This window comes from Fukomys damarensis, unplaced genomic scaffold (assembly GCF_012274545.1).
Source record: "Fukomys damarensis isolate Sample0158 unplaced genomic scaffold, DMR_v1.0_HiC HiC_scaffold_38, whole genome shotgun sequence".
In the NCBI taxonomy this organism is placed as follows: domain Eukaryota; kingdom Metazoa; phylum Chordata; class Mammalia; order Rodentia; family Bathyergidae; genus Fukomys; species Fukomys damarensis.
In genome coordinates this window covers 47,693,874-47,711,162 of record NW_022900950.1, presented here as the reverse complement: position 1 = coordinate 47,711,162, position 17,289 = coordinate 47,693,874, and the positions used below count along the sequence as shown (strand labels likewise).

Sequence of the window (17,289 nt, the reverse complement as noted above, 5' to 3'; positions counted from 1 at the left end):
TCCTTCCTTCCTTCCTTCCTTCCTTCCTTCCTTCCTTCCTTTCTTTCTTTCTTTCTTTCTTTCTTTCTTTCTTTCTTTCTTTCTTTCTTTCTTTCTTTCTTTCTTTCTTTCTTTCTTTCTTTTTCTTTTTTCCTTCTGTCTCCCTATCCTTGGTTTTTTCAAACAGAGTCTTGCTATGTGGTTTGTAGCGCACACTGTTCTTGAACTCACTATAGTCCAGGCTGGCCTCAAACTCATGCCAGTCATCCTGCCTCAGTCTCTCAAGTACTGAAAGTACAGGTGTGTACCACCATGTCCAGCTGGACTCATCTAATTTCTAAAATTATAAGAAAATATTATTGATACATGAAATAAAGATTTAAATAATTACTTAGAAAATAAATACCTTTAAATATCTCAGATTTCTATTCATTTAAAAAAACAGTTTTATGGAACTAAAATTTGCATACTATTCAATTTACAAATTCACACATATTGAGAGTATAAAACCATGACCACAATCAAATTTGGATCATTTTTGTTATCCCAAAACAAAACACTCTGCCCAGTAGCTATCACCTCCCACCTCCTCCCCACTAAATCTAGGCTACAACTGAGCTACTATCTTCATACATTTTCCTTTCCTGGGGATTTATTTACTTTTAAATTCAAAATAGACAATGCCCATAGCAACAATAAAGACTAACATATTCAAAGAAATAGAAATTCTGCAAAGTGAGCTCTCACACCACATTGGAGTGAAACCAGAAACTGACAGCAGAAACATACCTAGAATATCATTACTATTTTTTTCTCTCTCTCTCTCTCTCTCCTTTTCCCTGTTATCTGTCTTTTATCTCATACTTCTTTCATTTATAAATGTAACATTTCACAACAGATTCTAGATTAAGTTAATTCATACATTTATTTTTCACAGTACTTGAATTTTTATACCCTCTTAAGAAACTATGTATTTACCTTATGTGTAGAGTAGTAGTATATTATATAGTGTAAATTTTGCTGCCAAGAGAAACTCTTTAGATAATGGGGTAGGGAAACAATTGCAAAGTGCATGATAAAGAATTTCTCATTCAATGAACTCCTTGGAAACAGGGAAGGAATTTTGCTTTGTTGTGTCCCTATAAGACTTTCTATCTCCCTCTGAGGGCCAAATGGATATCACCTTTTCCAGGAAATTTCTACCTCACAATGGCTACTGTGAATACCTCCCATTTTTGGTACATATATTGTACACACAAGTCATGCATCTAAAACAGACATCAGATTAACTATCTTGCTCTCTGAATACATTTGCCAACTGTCTCTTACATTTTATTACATTTTTCCAGAGTGACCCCCCAAGTGCTTGTGTATAATTTGCATTAAATTCCTTTCACATAAAACCCAAAGTTGCAATGCAGTAGCCCTAGTGATGTTCAGTGATGACTATATGTTTTAGTGCATTTTCTCTTTAAAACTACAGTAAAACTTATATTCTTCAGTAATACACCCTTTCCTCTTAAATAAATTGATAATTTTTTGGCTTCCTACGTTTAACAGTAGAAAGATTTTCAGAGACCTATTGAACAAGTTGTTGGTCCCAGGCAGGATCCTGTAAGAAAATTACCCTAACACTTCAGCCTCAGAAATGGATACCTTGAAAAGAGAGGGAAATGGTGAAAAAACATTTCTTTTTTATTTTGACCTTTAAAAATCCTTTTATTGTGTATCATGATGTTATAGGCCAGGGCTCAGCTGGGTAAATTTGTCTCCTATGGAGTTGGCAAAAGATATTTGATGGTATTTTGCTGGCAGAGAGACTGCTCTGGAGAGTCAAAGTGGCTTCAGTTTCTTGGTCATCCCTTGGTAAGAGATGGTTGAGAAACTGAACTCAACTGTGTGGCCTTTGCAGAGATCTAGTAAGACTTGTCATGGCTGCTTGTAGATTCCAGAGTTGTCCAAGAACTCAGATTCTTTCTGAAAACTTAAAATTTGTCCTTTGTTTTGTTCTCTCAAAGTGTTGTTTAATTAAATGACATTCTTAGGGAAAATGTTGTTTTCATAATATTCTTACTATTATGTGCAGCTGAGATATAGAAATTAATATACAGTCACAGACGGATTGGGCCCTCAAGGAAGTCAGCACAAAAGTTAAAGACATCAGAAGCATGGCTGGAGGCAAATCTGAAGAGAGCCAAGCCTCAGAATAGAGAAGCCTGCATGTCTTCATAGAGATAAACAGCAATTTAAAATTATACTCTAACATCAACTGGCCCAATGGGCCCAGATAGGTATCAGACTCAGGTAGGTGACCAGAACATCCAGAACCATACTCCCCTCACTTCCCCCAAATGTCTTTATTCTTTGCAGGTATATTTGCTTTGTGACTCCTTTCCCTATTGGATCAATATTAACTAGTTGTAATACTGTACTTGTAATATTACAGGTTGATTGTAGTCTGACCTATTTTCTACTCACATTGTAATTTTGCTGTACAAATTATTCCCCTGACAACAGTCCTCAGTGGCCACCCATTTGGGACCCTTTCTAGAAAACCAGGAGCTACTCTTTCCCTTATTTCCAATAAAACTCTCCTAACTTTCTCTTTTGGTTCCCAATTTCATTCTTCTATGTTGGGAGAACACGAATTTGGCACATTTGACATCTAACAGGTTGGGAGTTGTATTTTTCCTATGACATTTTGTTTCTTTAAAAATATTATTACTATTACTGATATTATAAAGGTCATATATCCAGAGTTATTAGGAAATGCAGGCAATAATTAAAATTGTAAAACATAAAGTAAAAATCATCTGAAATCTCATCATTGTTAATCATTGGAGGCTACACTATATATCATTTTAGGAAGCCCCATGAATGTATATAAACAAATATATACATTTTAGGGATGTAGAAGCCAGATAGAATATATGTTTGTTCCCTATCTCGGTCAAATAAACAATGAAGTAACGGCCAGTTGTTTAGTTTGTTTTTTTGCTATACCAACATAGGTTAATAAAATAGTTAATATTAATATAGAATAACGAATACCCTAGTCTTGATGTGACTAGAGAATTATCAATCAAGATTTTCATTGTACTGCAAAAACCTGATAGAGGAAGAAGAAGAAAGAGGAGAAAAAGAAAAAAAATAAGGAGAAAGAGAAGGACAAAAGGAAGAAAAGAAGGAAGGAAGAAAGGGAGGGAGGAAGGAGAGAAGTAAAGAAGAAAGAATGGAGGAAAGGAAGAGAGGAAGGATGAAATGGAGGAATGAAGGAAAAGTAAAAGGAAGGAGGGAGAAATAAAAGGAGGGAGAGAAAGGCAGCTTAAGTAATTAGGACTCTATTTTTGTCTATTACTGTACAAGAAATATAGAAGTAGAAAATCCAGGATTGGTCAGAAGCTCCATGATATAATCAGTCTCCTTGTATCTTTCTACTCAGCCATCCTAGTGTATTTATCTCCTTGAGGCCCAAGCTGACAGCTCTACCTCACAACGTTGTTTCTATATGTTCAGACAAGAAAAAGGGGAAGGGAAAAGGATAAAAAATTTCAAATCAGCCAAATCTATACTACTTCTTTTAGAGGGTTTTCCTGGAAGTCCTACTCAATAATTACTCTTTATAGTTCAGAACTGGCTAACATGGTTGCCTTTATCTCAAGGAAGACTGGGAAATATAGGGTGTTTGTTTGCGACTTGTACATAAGAAGAGAATGCACATTAGGCAATGATCTCTGCTCAAGTAATTAATATGAGGTATTTTAATATATCTAGGTGTGTGTACCTTTATATATTCCCAAGAAACTTGATTTGTGAGGAAAAATAAAATATGTAAAACTTTAAGTAGAGAGGTCTAAATCTATAAGGCAGTGGTTTTAGAATAAAGTATATCTATGCAAATTGTCAGTGAAAAGAGAACTTCATTTTTCACTCAAGATAACAAATATCTAGCCTGTAGCAAGGGAAAAATCAATGATGGATAAAAATAGCCCCTGTTGTCAAGGATCTCAGTCTGGTAACACGGATGTTTGAACAATTTGAATATAATATAAAAATCTCTCTTGTCCTTAGAAATGCATAAAGGACCATGGAAGGAAAAAATGGAAAGGAATCTATACATGCTCTAGGCCTAACAGATGAGTAGAAATGCAACAAGTGGATGAAATGAGAAAAGAACTTTACAGCTAACAGAAAGTAAAGTGAAATGCAAATCAATTTCTGACTGACCTCTTTAAAACACTGTATATATATGCATTGCATGTGTAGCCTAGGTCCTTGAGTTTGGTCCATGAATCATAAGCATCTCAACTATGATACTTCACCTTCAGTGATTCTGATTCAGTTGCATTAGTGCTTCCAACTATCTATTCAGAATTCATATACACAACCTTCTAGCCTGGTGAAAGAGAAAATAAGTCAGAGACTATTTCCAGCACCACATTAATATCTTCTTTCATGCCTATCTTATATAAGTCAAACTATATTTCTACTAAAAATACTCAAGCTATATTTCTGAGTTATGATAATGTTTGGCTTTTTCTGGGGTACAACTCTTAGATACTCCCTCAGTGAGGTCCTGGTCTTGAACCATACCCTCTGAAGTTAGGTAAAACAATACAAATATGTTGAGGTATTGGTTATGAAATTTGAGTCTTTTTTGTGGGATAGATTTCCATGGCAATCTAGTAAAGCCTGTATACCTTCTGTGGAAAAATAATGTTTTTAAATGCCTAAAATAAAATACATAATATTAAAACAATTATATTGAAATATGGTCAACTAGTGCCATAGTTTAACTATGCTATTTATAAATAACATACTTAAACACAGAAATACTAAAAATAAAGGGATAGAAAAATTATACATGCTGGCTTAATGTAACTTAGTGCTAGAGTATTTGTCCAGAATGGACATAGAATTGCTTAGAAGAGTATTATTTTTCTTTTCAAATATTTTTAAATTCACATTTTATTATTTTTTAGATGTAAGAATAAAGATAGCTTGTTTTAATTTTGCTTTTCAAAAGCCACTTAAATTAGGTATAATTGACATGCAAAAAGTATACATATGTAATTATGTAATTTGATAAATTTGAAATTAAATATGCACTTATAATATCATCACCATGTGTATACCACAAACCTATCCATTACGTCCAAAATTTTCACATTTTATTTTTGAATTCTAACCTTTTTAAAAAATTTCTGGATAGAGAACATGTTTTACATAATAGCTGTTCTTTGAAGTTGTTGAACTTTCTTTGGTGACATATATGTGGTCATTCTAAAAATATGCACTTAAAAAGAATGTATTGTCTCTATTTGTATAAAACTATATATATTGGATTTAACTTAATTTTATTGTTCAACTCTTCATTATGCTTGTTAATTATTTTGTATTTAAACTCTCAGTTTAAAAATCTCCCACTGAGATTATCTTTTATCCAGCTCTTCTAGTAATTTAGTAAAAGAATATTTACATATGTAGGGGCTATGCCTTTAAGTATTTACATGTTGAAAATGAAGACTGATGTCTCTTTGTCTCTGTTCCTCCCTCTTACCTCTAAAAAATAACAAAATGTGAATTTAAAAATATTTGAAAAGAAAAATAATACCCTTCTAAGTAATTCTATGGATTATAGAGAAAATTGTAGAATTTAAAACACTGTTAGTCCTTAATGGCAATGAACACATTTAAGGACCTCAGGAAATATCTGAATGAGTAAACTACTATCCAGGGCTTTTGACTCTCAGGTTAACAACTTTTCAATGCCATTATAAGGAATACCAAAATGGAGTATTTTGAAAGATATATAAAAGACCAGAATAATTCTAAATATACATAATAATTTTCAAACTCTCAGGGTAAGGTTGCAAAAGATTCTTGGCTATATAATAAAAATGCTTTTAAGACTTTTAAGTTTACTGTAGTGCATAGCCTATTAGAAATCTCGTTTACAAAATAAGCAAAAAAAAAAAAAGTACAGGAGTAAAATAACAAGTACAGCTTCATTAAGAACATCAGCCCTCTGGCTGAGGATTTAGTTCAGTGGTGCTATTGCCCGCTGTGCAAGGAACTGAGTTTGATCCCTGGTACCAAAAAAAGAAAGAAAGAAAGAAAGAAAGAAAGAAAGAAAGAAAGAAAGAAAGAAAGAGAATACCAGCACTCAAAGTTCTTCTCAGATCTATCACTTCTGAACTTAATGAACTTAAAAACTTTAATGATGTATAGGTTGATGGAAAAGAGCGATATTTTATTATGTCATCTCTATTTTTCTATTTTTTTCTCTTGTTAAAAAGGAAATAAGAAATTACTTGAAAGAGTAAAATTAGCTGAGAATTCAACCAAGTGTTTTATATCCTTGTCTAAATCAATGAGCACTTCATCCTCCTAAAAAAGGGGCAATTTTCATAACACTTGTCATATGTAGGTCTTTGTCTGCAGCTTTTTGCAGATTGTTCAATTAAAAATTACTATAACAATCACTACAATCATAATCTCAAAATTTTTCTAGATAATGACAATATGTAAATGTCATTTTTTTCCATTAAGTTTACTGGTACATTTTAGGCATTATTAAAAAGAGGATTAGGCAGGCATTTTAAGGATAATGCGTACCATTATTTATTTTTCCTTACTTTTGTATTGCACAGATAAACTGAATGAAGGGAATAAACAATCCCTGTCTTCTATTAATAATGTTATAATATTATCATTTGTTTTAGACAAAATGTTTCTTCTTATAAACAAAATGTTGACTTCCTTATAATCAGAGCTTTACTGGAAATTATTGGATTTGCCTTTTCTTCACACCAGGTGGGTTAGGTATTGGATTTGAAAGAAAGGTACTAACTAATTTGAAATCTTCTAAGATTCAGTGGAGTGGAAGCCTTGGTTATAATAGACAATCTACATTCAAAGCACAGTCAGTCACCAAGTTACAAATGGGTTATATTCCACAAGTTAATTTGAAAGTCTGCTGTTTCGAACTCACAAAAGCATTTTACCATGGAAACAAAGTTATAAATGACAGTTGAATTTCTAATCTAGCCCACAAAGGTCTATCTAACCCATAATGTGTCTGAATTCAATTACTTCAAGGAGAGGTTTGTAACAGAATGTAATAGTCCACTGACAGGCTGATGGGTGGCCCACTTTATCAGAATATCTCAATTTAGTGTTGTTGGCTTGTTGTTTTAATATTTATTCATTTGATTCCTTGAAGATGTATTAATCAAATAATATCTTTCTATAAAAAGTACTTATTTCATTTCTCATAGCCCTGGAAATTATTTTAAGGCTTTGATTTATTTATCTTAAAGCAAGGAATAAGTAAGTATTCTTTTTTCTTCCTTTGTGATAAAAATCAGTTTCTTTCCTTAGAAGGCCTTTTTCATTTGAGGTCTGCTTTTGCTCATTTGAAATTTATGCAAAGTTTAAATTCCTTTTCTCATCACTTGGTTTGATATATAAAGGTATTTTCTTGCTTTCTTTTGGTGTGTTTAGTTATTTAAAATGCCTTCAATAACAATACTGGTTTGCCAAATACCAATAAAGGTCCTTAAACAACAATAACAAACAGGATTTTCATTTTTGTGATTCCTTTTGTGACATTTCCCTGACTCCTGATTAAAAATAAATGATTCCTAAATTCCTTATGTGCCACCTAGTATTTCTTAACCTGGCCCCAAACTACTTTTCTGCCCTGCACCTCCATACCGTCTATCATAAACTCTTGTCTTGGCTTCTTACTTCCAGAAATAGAGATGTGGCAATCCCCTGCTTTAATGCCTTTGTAGCTGTTTTCCTTACTAGACCATTCTACTTGTGCCTCTTTATTTGAAGCCTATTCTTCAAGGTTCAAATTTTCACACCCTCTAAACTAACATGGATAATGCAAAGTATGTGGGAGTTCTACAGAACTGGGTATGAATTCCAGATTTGCCACTTTCTTGGCTGTATGTATGTAAACCTAAATTCAACCTCTCAGAACAACAGTTCTCATCTAATGAATGGGACTAATAGTACATTGATCACAATGTTGTTTCAAACATTCAATAAAAGTAAAGTTGAAATTTAAAAGCATAACTTTGACCATTCAATAGCTACTGATTGCACTGTACTTGTCCTTTGGAAGCCCTACAGGAAAATTTTATCTCAACTATTCATTTCAATGTTATATCTCTAAGAATCTCTTTTTGCGGGAGCATATTTTGACTTCTTTATCAAGTGTTTTAAATCTATCTGGTTTAAATCTATCAGTTCAAGTCCAGGCAAGGAGTTTAAAAGTCAGAAAACATGCTAGGTATTTCAAACAGGGATTTTATCTAAAAAACTAGTCACAGAATGTTGAAAGACTGAAAGAGAAAATGGAGGATGCTGAAGGAACAGCTACCACCTCTGGGGTTGCAGAGGCTAGGGAACTAGACAGGAAAACCTTGGAGGAGAGGGGTACTCCTATCATTAGTACTCAGCTCTCTGAAGGAGGTATTATGATTGGTGCTGTGTTAATGGGGGGACAGCTGGCTGGTTGTGGTAGCCATGAAGGAAGTGACATAGCTAGTGCTATGCATGCCAAAGACCCCATGACTTTTCCTGTAGCTATTACCCTCTGAAGAAACAACACTTCCATACTGCAAATAGGGAATGAAGCATATCTCTCTCTCCTCACCCTATCAGTCACTCTTTAGTGTACTAGACCTTCTCATTGACAAATCCTAGTTTTACTGTATAGGATCTTTTGGCATGGAAACAATAGAAATGAAACCAAACCAAATATTATGAGCACATATACATTTTGCACAGGCAAAGCTTTATTCAGGGATTGGGGGAAGGAAGCTTCAGCCAAATTTGGGTTTCAGCTGAAAAGAGTCAGCATTGACTAAATTATTCATAGAACAACAACAACAACAAAAAAAAAAAACAGCAAGTTTTTATAGAAACCAGTAAGCTTCTATTGGCCAAGGTCATGGTTCCAAAAGACATTTCTTCTTGGGTAAGAATTGGACCACAAGATGGTCCTAGTCTACTTGTTCTAGAGGCTATTGAATGTGTGTGTGTGTGTGTGTGTGTGTGTGTGTGTGTTGCCATTATCCTGTGCAGTACATCCCAGCCTTGTGGGTCTGGGCCTCATAACAGGGCTAAAGAATTTTAGGTGCTTGTACTGCTGTAGCTATTCAGGAAGCACAAAACGTGAGGCAAGCCAGGCGTGGTAGCGCATGCCTGTAATCTCAGCGCTCGGGAGGCTGAGGTAGGAGGATTGCTGTGAGTTCGATACTAGCCTGGGCTACATAGTGAGTTCCAGGTCAGTCTCAACCACATAGTGAGACCCTGTCTGAAAAACAGACAAACAAACAAACAAACAAAAAAAAAAACTTGAGGCAAAAAGACAAGGGAAGAGAAAAATAAAATACATATCACCTCAAATGGTCCAGCAACATGTATAACCTGCAGAACTGACTAGAATCTGACCCAAATGTTAAGGCAGCAAAGGGTAAACTCAATATGAAGACAAGATGCCAAAGTTTTTTATCCCATTCAGACATTTGTTAGCCCAAGTGAAGAGTCAAGTACTCTCAGCAAAAGTAATCTTCAGATAAAGGAGAAGTAACTTAGGCAACAGTAACATAACTCATAATCAAAGGTAGTATCTATAACAAAGCTAGAAACTAATAATGCATGTGACCTTTAAAATCAGTGATCTTTAAACCAATTAAAGGCAAATGAAGCTAGAGAGTTTAGTTTTTCTCTCAGTAACAATTCCTTCATTTTGTGCAGAGATTCAGTTTTTGTGCTTTTAGGGTCTCTTGACAGGTCAGTTGAAAAGGCACAGGACTAAATTAGCAACATGCTATGCTACAAGGGGTAACAGCTTACTGTCCTCAGGGGATTGTTTTATTGTCCCATCCTTTTGTCGCACCACGGTCATGTCTCACTAGCAAGAAGAATCTTGTAAGGGAGTCTGGGAAATATAGTTTCCAGACCTAGTACCAGCATCCTAGAGCAAAGTACAAAAGGGTAGGCTTGCAGCTGAGATCAAAAGATAAATAAGAGCACAAAGAGGAAATCTTTTAAAATCAAGGCATTTCTTCTTTGTACAGAGCCTTCATCATAAAGATATTCTATATGCATTTCTTGGTTGTCAATTCATTCTCTCCTTTACACTAGACCTCTCTGAAGCAAATGTGGATTGTCAATTTAAATTAGATTCTTACTAGGAAAGAATTTGCTCTTATGTTATGTTGAGTAATATGGCTAATATAATAACAATGTTCAATATATGCTGTTATTAAGAAAATAAATATAGCAAATAATTTGATTAATTTCCAAGTCCCTCACCTGAAGTTCTCTTTTTGAAGCTGGGGTCACAGCTTTAAGCTTAGACAATAGAACTCATAGAAAAGGTTCATTTACAGAGGGAGGGAAAAAATTTATCCTAAGTGAAGTGATATATAAAAAGTTCATATTTAGTTCAGTTGTCTAGCACTAGAGGTAAGGACATGAGGGAATATGCTCTCAATCCCATGAGTTGATGCCTGAGTCCTATAGCTGAAAAAATTATAGTATTGTATTAGTCCATTTTCTGTTGTTAGTAATACAATAGCACAGGTTGAGTCCATTATAAAGAAAAATGGTTTATTTTGGCTCATGTTTCTGGAAATTTAGGTCAAGGGAATGCATCCGGTAATGACTTCTTCCTGGTAGAGTCCTGAGGGGTTGCAGGGCAACACATGGTAAGAGACAGGGCACATGTGTGTATATGTGTGTCTTCTGGTGTCTCTCTTTATCCTTACAAGACTACCAGGATTAAATCATAGGCGCTCCACCATAATGAGTTTATCTAATCCCAATAACCTTCCAAAGGCTTCATCTCTAAATACTATAGTCAGATTAATTCTCTATTGTCTTATTACTTCACAGTGTAAATTCCGGCATGTTTTGAGGGGGGCAAACAATATTCAGAACATAGTAAGTGTATAATTAAATGCTTAGGAATCCATGCTTTGGTCACGGGTTGGTAGAGAACATTGTAGTGAGAGAACTCTGTTGGCTTTGGAAGCAGTACAAGAAAACACTTAGATAAGACAAAGGAGGGAGATGGTGAATGGCATGGAGTCTCACAATGGCCTGATTTTTGGAATGTACCTGTTCAAATCCCTGGGGATTCTTAGACTGGGCTAGAAGATATATGAATTTGAGAACATTCTTTGAGATTTCTACAGCTTTATTTTTACTCCTAGCTGTAGCTTGGAAAACTGGGTTGTATTTAAAATTTTAATATCTTAGGCCATCAGCTTCCCCAACTTGAAGCTAAATGTTTGTCATCTTTCGTTATTATTACTATTATTATTATTTTGGTACCGGGGATCAAACTCAGGTCCTTCAACTTGTGAGGCAGGCGGCAGAACCACTGAGCTAAATCCCCAGCTTTCATTATTTTTTATCTAAAGCTGTCTTTCCTGTAGTAATGGTAATTATTAGTAGTAGTCAATTTAGTTCTATCTTTTTAATGTAATAGTACTGGGTTTATGTGTTATAGATATAGTGTAAAGAGAAGATAAAAATCAAAATTCAGAAGTACCTTGGTTTATAAAATCTTTATGGATAAAAATTTGAAATAAGAAAAAATTTTTTGAAATAATTAAGCCAGTATTTTATTAGAACTGTTCAACTTATAAATGATTTCCCTAGTTTTCACCATCTCTATACATTTTTGTCCTTATTTAAGAAATGCCTACTTTAAGCCAGGGATTTAGCTCAGTGGTTCTGTTGCCTGCCTCACAAGTGCAAGGTCCTGAATTCAATCCCCAGTACAATGAACACACACAAAAAAAGTGCAAGAAATGCCTACTTCATTTTTACATTATATTTAAAACAATAAAGACTAATTATTATTTAGATATATTTATGCTAGCTATCATAAGTAAATAGTTGATTTATCTGGCAGTTCTAAAATGCAATTTGTTTTAAATATTTAGTTCTGAAATTTGAGAAAAGAGTTTTTTCAAGTTTGATGAATTTAAACTAGCTGACTTTTCATTTTGAAACTTATTTAAATTTTTCATTTTATTCCAGGTTAAAATCACATTGTTATTTTGGTGAAGTATTGCTCTGGTTTTTAAATAGGTTCTTTGGGATCTTTTTTGGTTTTGTTTTTTTGAGGAAGAAAAGGCCAGATTCTTTGAGAATAGGTTTTTAAATCTCAGGTCATCTTCTGCCTCATTATCCTTACAGATGTCTATCTCTTCTGTCTTTAAAATTGATTCATATGTCATCTGGTTATACTGGATAATGATCATGGTATGTTCAACCCCAAAGCTGCTATCAGAATCTCCTAAAGCTGTACAAAACATCAAAGAGCTGTTGACAGTCCCAAAGACAGATATAGAAACTTTAATTTTTCAACCTAGAGAAAAATCCTTATAATCTCTCTATTGTTGTGTAGACCCTTCAGATAGGAAAGATATTTAATAAGTCCTGGCCAGTAACCAGATAAGTCTTTCCCCTTTTGGAAGTGAGACTGTCCCCTACACTGCTTTGAAACCGTATCATTAACATGGACAAATTTGGGCTATTAGGATTATCATTTTGTGATTAAGGAATTCCTTAGTCTCTCTTAGTTTCTCTATAAAGAAGAAACAACATAAAAAACTTGAACCAGAGGAAATCACTTTAATGGAGTTTCTTGGTTTTGAAATAAAGCTGAAGTTTCCAAGGCTACTGAAGACAGAAAACAATGAGCCAAAGTGCTCTGAGTAATAATAAATTAACAAAAATTTGTAAATTGTCCCTGGTGGTCTTTAAAGGAAGGGTGTTGTAAGGGTCCCAGGAACTGAAAAAACTGTGGAGAAGGTTAGAGATCACAGCCAAATAGTGACAGGGTAGGATATGAGGACAATGACACCAGTGAAAAAATTCCCTGTGGCAGGAACGGCTAGCATCAATGTCAAGTTACTTCTTTTTCTGTGTCTTCTTTGCTCTGCTACTAGGGAAGGTACTATTTCATCCATGGAAAAGCACAGTGAGGGATGGAGATGGCAACAACAGAGGAATATGAAGCAATGGTTACCTTAGCCATTCTCTCCCCAAGTTTCCTTGGCAGTGTGCAGAAAGATCCTGGATTTCCCTAACTTCAGCTATGCAGGACAGCCTAATCACACAGCTACCATTTACTTACCGGCCTTTAGGCATATACCAGGCACATTATACATTAAGCTTTTCAATCTTGCAAAGCAGATATTTTATTGCTAATACACAGATAAGAAATTAAGACTCAGAAAGATTAGATAATATGCCTCATTAATCTAATAATCAATAATACAGCTGAGATTCAAGCCCAAATTTATCCGATTCTAAAACCAGTCTCTCCTTAACCACATTATACCATACTCCTCAGAAATAAACAAAAATTCTGTCTCCTTTAACTCGTTATACCTCCAAGTCAACTGCTTTTCTCTTCCAGACTTGCATCTAAGGAGAAGAACATTGGCAATCATGTTCTTTTTGGCTCTGTTTAATTAGGATCCCCAATTTGCTGAGAGAATTCAGTCAGCACAATACCCCCACCTCAATATGCTGTTCTCTCTGGTCTTCATCACCAAACTTCTTTTCCTCCAAATTTCCTAAGAGAAAGTCTCCCCTTGCTGTTTGACATCTTTATTTCCTTCTCTTTCAACTCACCATACCTTACCAATGTGAAGAGTCTGAGATTTTTATCCTCCTTGCAAGCTATTAACTTAACCTGCCACAGTTTTGTGGATGCTGGCAGAAGACACAGGTCTTTTGGGTCAAAGGCCGGTATTACTCATAACATGGCAGGATGCTCTAGTGTCCTGTTTAGTCAGTCTCCCTGCCTCTCAGGTGAGGCAACATGCTGTTTATATCACAGCTAAGGAACCCTAAGCTTTGGAAACTCCCAATGTTTTATAATGGATTGCAATAAAACTTACCAAGCTTGAATTCAGAATGAGATACTATCCTTACTATACTAGATGATAAACATAGCCCCTCTACTCTGGTAGGGGACACTATGTCTATTTTCCAAAGCTGTTTGACAAACATTCCCGAAAAAGACAGTCCAGAACAAAAGCTTAGAACATAAGACACAAAATTATGAGAATCCCATGAAGAATTGTCTCCCAATACATTCCTGCATCTTTCTTACAGAAGATTTTTCTTATGAAAGTGATTAGTAATTTCCTACTTTCATGATCCAACAATCTTCTAGAGTCTAGAAGGAACCACAAAGAACATTTAATCATTCAAGAAATATTTATTGGGCACCTCCTTATGTAACAAGCACTATGAGCCAAATACACACGATCTTCTCTTTATGAAGGGAGCAACAGACACACTATTCACACGTGAAAATGTAACTGTGGTAAATCATACGAAGGAAAGGTATGTGGTGGGTACAAGAGCTGACATCAATCAGGAATTTTGAAATTGTCTGGGAAGTCAGAAATGTTTTTCCCAAAGATGTCCCTTTCAAACAGAGATCTGAAGAATGAGAAACAGATACGATGGTCAAAGGAGAAAGAGCAGGTGCAGTGAGCCTTCGGCTCTTTGGATCACAGTTCATTTGGGAAACTAAAAGAAGGCCAGGAAGCCTTCTACCCAGGAAGGAAAGGGACAGTAATGAAGACTAAAAAGGCAAACAAGGTCAGATCCCACAAGTTCTAATAGTTTACTTTAAGCACTCTAATCTTATTCTAGAACATGAAAAGTTATTTAAGGTTTTATGTAAAAAGCAACATAGTTATATTTGCATTATAAAATATAATTTTGGCTTCAAAGTGGAGAATGAATAGAAGGGTACAGATTATTTGTATAGATCAAAATAGATTGATGATTGGCAAGAAGTGGAACTTTCACTTATCTTTTATTAAGAGATTTTGATGATAAAATAACTAAGGAGTTGATAGTGTTACAAACACAGGAAGATGAGGAAGACATCATGGATGACTACTAGATGTTTGACTGGAAATTGAACAGATGAGGAAAAAGAGTAAATGAATTCAGTTATTCTAAAGTTTGTAATTGAGACATTAAGTAGTCATGTTAACGAAGCAGTTCATATCAGATTTATAATTTAGGGGAAGATTCTGGACTAGAGGCATATCTACAGAAATAAGAGTCATATATATGATAACTAAAGCCATGGGTGTGGGTGATATCACATAGGCTATAAGATTATAAGAAGTACAGGAACAATTATAAATCTAATTTTAAGGATCTTTTATATTTGGTACAGAGGGAAACAGGAATCTGAAAAGGAATTAGACAAGCAGTGCCCAGAAAAGTAGGGTGAAAACTAAGAGGATTTAGTGGCAAAGCAAAAAGAAACATTTAAAGAATTGTGATCAAAGTATTGAGTATTGTTGAGTGCTCAGAAAAGATGAAAGCTAAAAGGTGGCACTCTTTCCATGGTAAGAAAAATAAAGCATTGAGAAGTGACTTGTTTAAAGCCAACATAAATTCTTATTCTACTCTGAGTACCCGGAGAACTTACACTGGGGGCCCAGGCTATGGTCATTTTTATGTATGCTTTATTCTCTCCATAGGATATAAATTCCCAAATCCTCACTTAACTCCATCTTACAGCATTGGATATCATATCACACTCTTCGGGTCTACTTCAATGATATTCGTGAACTATATGATCTACTATCCTTCAAAATAGTCATCCTTTCTCTGCCTAGTGGGTATGTCCCAAACACACTATTTAAAATATTGGTTATTTTTAACACTATTAGCCTACCCCATGAATCAAGGAATCAGAATCTTGAGGATTGGTTTGCAGGATTCTGCATTTTTAAAAAGCAGCACTGTTTTGAAATTACTATCAAGATTAAGTTTGTAAACCACTAGGTTAGCTTCAGATCAAATGGAGCTAGACAGCAATATGGAAAATATTCAATGAACTCATGCTCTGATAATGCTTACATTTAAAAATAACAGTTACACCTCAGTTATTCCAAGATCAGCTCTCTAGCAATTTTGTCTGGGAAAAGGCCAAATCTGGAAGTTAAAAAATGGAAACTTCTCTCATAGGGAAAGAACTTTCGATATTGAAGAGTAATAAAAATATCTCAAGATACCATTTGATATAGGGTTACTGTCATTTTAAGATAGGAAGAAAAAAAAAAACCTCTCATTAGCTGGCTGTGGATATAAATATTTGACCACTCATCATCTGGAACCATAGAAAAGAGCAGCAGAGAAAGAAGAAAAAGTAGTAAAAATTAAATGGTAAAGTAGAAAGCATGAGCGGAAAGATCAAAGCAGATAAAAAGGCAGAAGAGGAGATGAGAAGTGACGGAAAAGGCGATGAGAACATTCCAAAGAGAAAAAGCATCAAAGTAGGGACTCTATATACCTAAGCGGTCCCCTGGGACTTCAATGGATGGATGGATGGATGGATGGACGGCCAGGCTCTCACATATGGTGATTAGTCACCAAAAAAAAAAAAAAAAAAAAAAAAAAAAAAAAAACTTGTTTCATTATTCTATTCCTTAAAAATGTAGGAAATACGTGCATTTTATAGACATTTTTGCAAAAACAATTTTAAAATATTGCCATCTGAAAAAGATCTCACAGTTAATACACTGAAATAAAGCCAAACGTGGAGCTTAGTTATATTCATCACCATTTTCGAAAGGACATTTCCTGGGGTAGCACTCCGGTCTCAGAAACTACCCTTCCTGTCTTCCGGAAGAAACAGCAAAAGCACGCAGTCCCACCGGCTTAGGCATTATTGCAGCGCCCCCATTGCTTGAGGTTTAACGAAATCGTTGCTTCATTCGTTCACTTCTATCTTAGTGCTGTTGTAAAAACTAAGGTAATGGCTTCTACAAAATCTGCCTAGCTAAGAGTCCCAGTTTTCAACTGAAGTAAATTACTTTGGAATGTCGCCGAGATACCGGGCTCTATGTACCTGGGACTGGAAACCCATTAGCCCACCCAGGTTGGCTTCCTAGTCCCTGGGGGGGGGGGGTTAAGTGTCCCCCAAAGCACCTGCCAGCGAGAAGTTTGGGAGCTCGTGGTAAGGGGCCGACATGGTGCGTCTCGTGGGGGGAGCTTTTTAGAACGTGGACGGAGAACTGAGAGTGTCCCTCAGAACGTCAGTTAACTCGCTTCCTGGGGGTAGTTCAGAGCCAGGAGGCTCCGGGCCACGAGAGACAGCCCGGCCCGGAAGGTAGCGGGTGGCTGGGGAGCGTGGCGGGTACTCTGACTGCCCACGCCCGGCCCAACTGGGACTTATGGGGAGAGACCCGCGACACGGCGTGCGCGGGAAGGGGTTCGTTAGGG

The 17,289-nt window shown here is 35.5% G+C and overlaps 1 long non-coding RNA gene across 1 annotated transcript in view; it reads right to left on the bottom strand.

Annotated features, from left to right (window-relative positions):
* LOC104871171 overlaps nt 1–17,289 on the bottom strand; it is a 37,670-nt gene that overhangs the window by 19,852 nt on the left and 529 nt on the right. The gene's annotated exons all lie outside the window — the stretch shown is intronic.